This window comes from Lipotes vexillifer, unplaced genomic scaffold, assembly GCF_000442215.2.
Source record: "Lipotes vexillifer unplaced genomic scaffold, Lipotes_vexillifer_v1.1 scaffold212, whole genome shotgun sequence".
NCBI lineage: Eukaryota > Metazoa > Chordata > Mammalia > Artiodactyla > Lipotidae > Lipotes > Lipotes vexillifer.
In genome coordinates, this window is record NW_006780016.1 from 1,843,962 (window position 1) to 1,852,713 (window position 8,752).

Genomic DNA, 8,752 nt, shown 5'->3' on the forward strand with positions numbered 1-8,752 from the left:
TAATGATACTTATGCATTGTAACCTGTTTTTTTAATTGTATTTTTAATCAAACTTAAAAAAAATAAGCAAATACAAAGCTACCTCCTGAGCGTTGCAGCACAATAGCAGCCTTCTGTGCTGTCCTTTATTAGATTAATTAAATTCAACTGGCTCTTAGGGGATCACATATTCTACAGAACCCTAAAGGCAAAAGACACATAGGGCTCCCTAGTTATAGCCACATTGAATCAGGACTTAGTTGGATGGGGCGGGCAGTGAGAGACACAGGATTTGCTTGCAGACTATAGCATCTTTAAGCAAGTTAATTTTGTCCCAACAAGATACGCCAGCCTGCTCGAGCATGGTCATTTATAATGTAAAGCGATCGTATAACAAAAAGTGCAATTACCACTGTGTCAAAAAGCAGACACTTTTTGTTACCAACCTAACAGCCATTTTCCTACCCTTCTTTCTTGCCTTCCTCTTGTTCCAAGGGAAGCTGAAAATCCAGATACTTAATTTCTGAGCCCCCTTGAAGTTAAGGTATGGCTGTGTGACTCAGGCCCGTCCAGTAGGACTGGAAGGAGATATTTTCTGGGATAAAGAGAGAAATGAATGAAAGAAATCTTTCTCATTCCCTTCCTGCTTTTGGACATTGTTGCTTTTTGCTACTGCAGGAGCCTTCTTATACCTTTGAAGGAACACATGTCGCTGATATACTGGGGGTGGCAGAGCGGAAAGATGGAAGGAATCGGGGCCCATCAGTCAGCTGAGAACCCCACCTTGAAATCACCTACTTCTGTACTTCTGCATTGCTTTGGGACATAGAGTGGTCTGGGGTCAGATCAGGTGTTGAGCAGAAATTGTGGGCAAAGAGGAGGGGTCAGGTATTATCCCCATCTTTGACACAGTTTAGAAAATGGCCACATTGTTGCAGCAGAGGTATTAGGTATGTGAACAGGGAAAGCTTGTGAGTTACCCACTGTAGTCTAGGAAGGTACTGGAGACATGGCAGTTGGAAATGACAAATGAAATCCCCACTGGGAGACCTGCTGCCCATCCCCAAGACACAGCTGCATTTATAAGTGGGAATTGCATCTGCCAGGCCAAACAGCAGTGAGATAAAACCTGGTTGTTTAAAGCAGTTGCCAGATCCATCCAATCTACCTCCTATGCAAGTCACTTTTTATGCAGAATTTCTCACTGTTGGCTTCAAGACCACACATCCTCCATGGTTTCACCAAGAGCCCTTCTTCGGAGACTTCTTCCTCTATAGTCCTGAAGACTTCTGTACCTCACTGTTACTCCAGCTGAGGGCTCTAACTCCTGGGCAATAATAATAATATAATAATGAAAATAGCTAATGTTTATGGAGCACTCATTCTGTGCCAGGTGATATTTTAAGTGCTTTAATGTACTAGCGTGCAATAATTCGATAAGGAGGATACTATACATGTGAGGAAACAAAGGTGCTACGTAACTTGCCCAGCTCATATCTAGTAGGTAGCAGAGCTGAGCTACAATCCCTGGCAGTTTGGCTCCAATGCCTGTATGTCCAACCCCTACACAAAACTGCATCTTAGAAATAAGCCTCCTTCAGAGTCTACGGAAGAGGCGGAAAAGAGGAATTAATCTGAAGAACAGATGTGTAGAAGTGACAGTGTAGGAAGACAGAGAGGCTCCAAGTGTAACAAGTAACACTGGAAAAAATGACTAACAATGTGAGAGACTTTCCCTGTATCACCAGATCATTCCAAGCCCAATCCCCCATCTTTCCATTTTTTCCTGCAAAAGCAGAGAAGGCACCACTGCAGTCAAAATATCTCTAGCTTGCCAAGGTTACGAATCTCTTCTCCCACAGCTGCTACTTTTACTCTATCCATTCCTTCATTACTCTCTGTTTAATAATGTATTTATCATCTGATAGGCTTCAGCTGTAGGTTGCTGTTTTACTTATTGTTGTGGAGACAATGGACTGTGTTACAGTTTTGGTGGCATATGACAAGGACTCAATTTCAGTTTTCTTAAACACAAAGGAGCCATAGCGGTGGGAAGATATACAAGAAAAATATCCCCTTTTCCCAGTGTTCCTCTCACCTAAGGGCACTCACAGTCAACATAAAACTAGTCTCCAAACAAAACCTCTCTCCAGTGACACCCACTCAGAGCCACATTTCCCAGTGAGAATCCTGAGGCACCAAGGAGACTAGATAAGAAGTGGTTTCACTAGAACTTCCCTTGAGACAGTGATTCTCAGCCCTGAGTACAGCTAGGATCACCAGGGGACTTAAAAAAACAAACAAACAGTGCCCATGCCATGCTCCAGATGAACTACATCAGAATCTCTGGAGGAGGGACCAAGTAAACGGAGTCCAGAGATAGATAAGGATGGAATTGAATGGAGAGTCCAAAAATAAACCTATACATCTATAGTCAGTTGATTTTTGATGAAGGTGCCAAGACCATTCAATGAAGAAAGAAGAATGTCTTCAAAACTTGGTCTGGTACAACCGATTATCCACATGCAAAAGAACTGAGTTGGACCCTTTACTCATACCATATACAAAAATGAACTCAAAATGGATCAAAGACCTAAAGAGCTAAAACTATAAAACCTAGAAGAAAACATAGGAGTAAATCTTCATGACTTTGGATTTGATAGTGGTTTCTTAGTTATGACACCAAAAGCACAAGCAACATAAATAACCAAAAAGAAATAAATTGGACTTCATCAAGAGAGTGAGAAGACAACTCACAAAATGGGAGAAAATATTTGCAGATCATATATGTTACAGGGGTTTATTTAATATCCAGAATATATTAAGAATACCTACAAACTCAACAACAAAAAGACAAACAACCCAATTTAAAAATGGGCAAAGGACTTCAACAGACGTCTCCAAAGAAAACATACAAATGGCCAACAAGCACATAAAAAGATGCTCAATGTCATTAGTCATTAGGGAAATGCAAATTAAAACCACAATGAGATTACAGCCGCTAGGTTGGCCATAACCCCTAGAAAAGGAAAATAAGTGTTGACAGGAATATGGAGAAATTGGAACACCTGCATGTTGCCGCTGGAAATGTAAAATGGTGTAGCCCCTATGGAAACCAGTTTAGTGCTTCCTCAAAAACTTAAAAATAAAATTGCTATATGGTCCAGCATTTCCAGTCCTAGGTATATACCCAAAGGAATTAAAAACAGGTATTCAAACAAACACTTACATGACAATGATCACAGTATCACTGTTCACAATAGCCAAAAGGTGGAAACAACCCACAGGTCCATCAACAGAGGAATGGATAAACAAAATGTGAGCTATCCATATAGTAGAATATTACGTGGCCACAAAAAGGAAAGAAGTACTGATACATGCTACAACATGAATGAATCTCGGGACTTCCCTGGTGGTCCAGTGGCTAAGACTCTGAGCTCCCAATGCAGGGGGCCCAGGTTCGATCCCTGGTCAGGGAACTAGATCCCGCATGCCACAACTAAGAAGGTCCCACGTGCCTCAGTGAAGACCCAGCACAGCCAAAAATAAATAAATAAATAAATATTTTTTTAAAAAAATAGATGAATCTCAAAAACATACTAAATGAACGGAGCCAGACACAAAAGGCAACATACTGTCCGATTCCATTTACATGAAACATCCAGAGTAAGCCACTTCATAGAGACAGAGAGCAGATCAGTGGTTGACAGGAGCTGGGAATATGGTGGAATGGGGATTAACTGTTTAATGGGTACAGAGTTTCCTTTTGGGGTGATGGAAATGTTTTAGAACTAGATAGAGGTGATGGTTGCACAACATTCTGAATGTACTAAATACGACTAAATTGCACACTTTAAAATAGTTAATGGTTAATTTTATGTTGTGTGAATTTTACCTCTTTTTTTTTTTTTTGAAGAATTGATTAATGTCCAACAAGATCATAAATTGTACCCTTTATGGTCTTCTGTTCTACCAGATAGAATTTAATTTCATCTAGCTAAACCCTATCAGACAAAAATCTACAAAATCTCTGCCTCCTATGAGTTATGAAATGTCCTTGACAATATAAAGTCAATCTAACACTGCACTAAAGAACATCCAGCAATATGTCTCCTATTTCTAAATTTTAGATATTTTTTTCTGACCTCTTATAGAGTCCAGACTTCACCCTTACTGAGAGTTACTTTCACCTTTTGAGAGGGCTGCCATTTTTTTTCAGTCAGCTGGCCTCATTCAGGGCTGCTTCGGACAAATATGTCAGAATGGTATATTTTCTTTTGGGGCCTAAAGTTAAAAATAAGATTTACTTTGCATGCACCATTAAAGGTGATAAATCTCCCAACTTCAGTTAAGAACATAACAGCATCAAATGTCATAGAAATTCTTTCTTTATGCCACTTATTTCATTATGAAATTTAAAGCAGAAGTTAAAGTTTTTTTAGAAGTGTCATAGAGTTGATGAACAACGCTTCTGGAAAGATGATAAAAGCTATAAAACAAGGGCTAGTAATCAGTTGTCATGCACCGGTACTCAGTGTGGGGTTTTACATCAAGCGTCCCTTCTCTTTGGGCCAGTGTCCATTCTAATTGATCAGGCATCCCCAGTCTCAGCACTGTAAGTTCAACATCCTGGAAACCCTTTTAGTTCTGGGGAAACTGGGACAGCTGTCACCCTAATGAACCCTTTCAGCAAAACCCAACATTATTAATTTAAAAGCAACTCAAGTCCACATTTTGTAAACAACTGACCCTCTTCAGGTTCGTAATACACCCTGGAGATTTTTTTTTTTAATACTCAAAACATATATAAGATTAGAATGGAAATTACATGAGTATCATGTCAGGGAAGCCTGGTAGCAGAAAGACTAATTTGCATTGGCATTTATAATGGAGAGAATTTACATATTACTTGTGAAATTAAAAATAAAGGTTTTTTTTGAGAGACAGATTTGGAAATATGCCTAAAAGCTGTTAATCTGAGAAGAGCGTAGAACAGAATTTCTTCTGTGAGATTTGTTATTGTGTTTAAATTTGAATTGTATTGATTGGAATAGGTATAAATTTACATAGTACAAAAGTTCAAAGGAACAAACAGTGTATGTACAATGAAGCATCTTCCTCCCACCCTTGTTTCCCAGCCATACAACTGCCTAAACAATTGTTATTAATATCTAATAATTGTCCAGAGATATTTTGTGCAAATATAAACAAAGACATAGAATCTTTAGAGGGCAAAATAATGATTAAAGATGAGATCAGGGCTTCCCTGGTGGTGCAGTGGTTGAGAATCCGCCTGCCAAAGCAGGGGACACGGGTTCAAGCCCTGGTCCGGGAAGATCCCACATGCAGCGGAGCAGCTAAGCCTGCGTGCCACAACTACTGAGCCTGTACTCCAGAGCCCACGAGCCACAACTACTGAAGCCCACATGCCTAGAGCCCGTGCTCCGCAGCAAGAGAAGCCACCACAATGAGAAGCCCGCGAACCGCAACGAAGAGTAGCCCCCGCTCGCTGCAACTAGAGAAAGCCTGAGCGCAGCAACGAAGACCCAACGCAGCCAAAAAAAAAAGAATTAATTAAATAAATTTAAAAAAAAAAAAAAAAGATGAGACCAGAATGGTGCAGAGACACTGAGTTTGGCGTTGAAGGATAGGAGTTAGCCAAGAAATTTAAAAAAAAAAAGATGAGACCAGAATGGTGCAGAGACACTGAGTTTGGCGTTGAAGGATAGGAGTTAGCCAAGCCAAAAAAAGGCAAGGAAGAGCAAAGGAACAGCACAGGTGAAGGCACAGAGTATGGAGTAACTTGGAGCATTCAGGGAACTGCACGCAGTTCAGGTCAGAGCCAAGGGTACAAAAGCAGTGGGGGCAGTGAGAGATTAATCTGGAGAGGCAGGCAGAGCTAGCACAATTTTTTTGGTATGAAAGCATAATTTTTGTTTTAAATGAATACGAGCCAAAGAAAAGCAGATTAAGTCTCCAGGGGGGTGAGGGTGAGGGTGAGGGGAACAATCAAAGGTCTTGATAGGCAGTTCTCCAAGCCCAGTTTGAACCAAACTCTGGATGATATTTTAGATGGTTTGGAGGGGAAAAGATATCTACATTCAAGACCAAACAGTTTCTTCCAAGACTGATGTCCACCTCTGTTAAGTGAACCACAAGGGAAGCTTTGGCAAAGGTACACATTAGAGGAAATTAGTTCAGCAAGGGCCCCTACTTCCACGCAGACTGCCTTGACAAACTGTGTCTTTAGAGTGTTGGAAAGTGCTGCTTTAAACAGCTCTCATCACCCCTGCCTCCTCCAATCTTAGCTCAACAGATGTCATAACCGTGATCTTTTAGAAGGCATTCTCTGTGACTGAAACTCCCTATTGGAGAAGCTTAGGGAACACTGTCCTCACTTTCGCATTCCCTCTGAATGTCAATTGACTTCTGGCAACTGTAAACATGTTCCCAGTTACTGAGCCAATAAATAGGGACTCCCATTCTAGAGAGAAAGACTTGCACCATTGCATAGTAATTTCTAAGAAAAAAGAAAGAGTTGCCACAATGCAACACAGGAGTTCCTTAACCTAGCTCTTGAGAATTAAAAAAAAAAAAAAAAAAAAAAAAAAAAAAAAAAAAAAAATTCAGGGCAAAAAAAAAAAAAAAGAAAGAAAAAGAAAAAAAGATTCAGGGGCACCGACCTGACTTATATCGGGTCAGAATAGAGGATAAGAAATAAAGAGTTTATCTGTTTAAAAGAGCGCCCCAGGGGTTACAATGATCAATCAGATTTTGGAGCCTCCATCTGCTAATCCAAAATGGGACAGTCCTCAAACACTCTTTTGTAATCACAGACTCATTCCAAATGAGCCTGATTGCACTGAGGGTGTTGAAAGGTTTTTAACCACTTAGGTTGGGAGACTCTAACTTCTTGGCAATTTGTTAGTCTCCACAGCAGAGGAAATGGCCGGCGGAGAAGACAGTCCTTGTAGAAACCCATTGGTTATTTAACTGTATTGGTGTACCTTAATACAGTAGATGTGCTCCAGAAAAAAGTGAATAAATCAAATTTTTATAAATGGAATTATTTTTCAAGTGTATTAGGAGATGTAAAAATTTAAAGGGATCTTGTGGGGCATTTTTCAGATCAGTATTTTATTTTAAATGTAACACATGCTCATGGTTTTTTTTTAAAACACCCACTCAGAGCAGAGGAAAATAATATAAAAAGTAAAGTCACTCCTTTCCCTTCTCCCAAATAATCAGTATTAACCCTTTCTTCTTTCCCAGCCACTTTTGCTATGTATTTCAGTATGATTTTATAAAATGTTTGCCTCTTTTTTTTTCACTTATCAATACATAGCGGACCCTACTTCATGTTAGTACATAGAGAGCCCCCTCATTCTTGTAACTGCTGAACGGATGGTACCATATATGTACGATCTACATAATTACTGCTCTGCTTATGGAAATTTAGGTGATTCTCTCTCTCTCTCTCTCTCTCATACACACACGCGTGCGCACGCGCACACACACACACACACACACACACACACACACACACCAATGCTCCAATAAATATCTTTGCCCATATATTCAAGTATATCTCTAGCAATTTCCAAGTGAAACTGCTGGATGAAAGAGCATGTCCATTTTACATTTGGTAAAAGTTCTCAAAATGTGTTCCCCAAAACAATACACCCTCTTGCACTGCCATCAGCAGTGTATGGGTCCCTACACTCCCAGTTCCTCACATCCTCTCCATATTATCAAACTGCTTCATCTAGGTCAATTTCATTGGTGAAAAATAGTATCTCCTTCTTACTTTAACTAGTATTTATTTTATTATAAGGGAGGCTGAGTATATCTTCCTGCTTTTACTGACCACTTAGATTTTTTTCCCCAGTCTATTGAGGATTCTTTTGCAAAGCAGACATTCATTTTTCAAAGTGATCCTTCAGTTGCCATGATTTATCCCTTTCTAAGTTTCGGTCGTCACAAATCAGCCTGAACAAGTCATTTCCAAGGGATAACCGCACACAAAATAAGGTCACCCTCATTTTGAAAAAGCCATTATTTGATCCTGCTCACATCACATTTCTTTCCTTTGCTTTGCTGCCAAGAGGTTGGTTCTTGCTTCCTTTCCATCAGTACCTTCCTTAGTCCCCAAGGTCTGGCGTCTGTCCCCACCACTCTAATGAACGTGCTTTCTGGAAGGTCACCGAGAGCCTCCTTATTGCTAAAGCCACAAGCTCTGCTCTGTCATCATTCTTCTCCCTTTGTAGGGGCCCCTCTGCGGCCTAACCTCTCCAGGCCTCAAATTCCTCAGGTGATACTAATAATAATACCCTTTCTGTCTTGGGTTTGTTGGGAGTTTTAAATGAAAACATATGAATGTGCTTTGTAAGCTATAAAATACTACATGAATACAAATTATTATTATTATCGTTTGCCTGGGCCCCTGAAGTTCCGTGCACAGGCTTAAAGCTTAAGCTTCATTCTTATCGATATACTGAGGCACTGACTCCCTTAGATCCCTCTCTCTCTCTTTCTCTCCCTGTGAGAAATTAACTTTTATTAAGCACCTACTGTGTGCCAGGTAGCATGCAGGGTGCTGGGGAAACAGCACTAACCACTTTTGGGAAACCTTCATTATGTGTTGACAGGGTGCCAGTACGGTGCTTAGAAGCCCATAGGGATAGCAGTGCTTAACACTTCTATTAATTCTCAGAGTCAATATTATTTTTATCTCTGTTTTAAAGATAGGAATCTGAGACCCAGAGAGGTTAAG

At 40.2% G+C, this 8,752-nt stretch overlaps 1 non-coding gene across 1 annotated transcript; it reads left to right on the forward strand.

Moving 5' to 3' along the window:
* The first annotated feature begins 3,385 nt into the window (after positions 1 to 3,385).
* Positions 3,386 to 3,458, forward strand: TRNAG-CCC (transfer RNA glycine (anticodon CCC)). Its single transcript has one exon. It is a non-coding gene; the product is annotated as a tRNA-Gly (tRNA).
* The last annotated feature ends 5,294 nt before the right edge of the window (positions 3,459 to 8,752 follow it).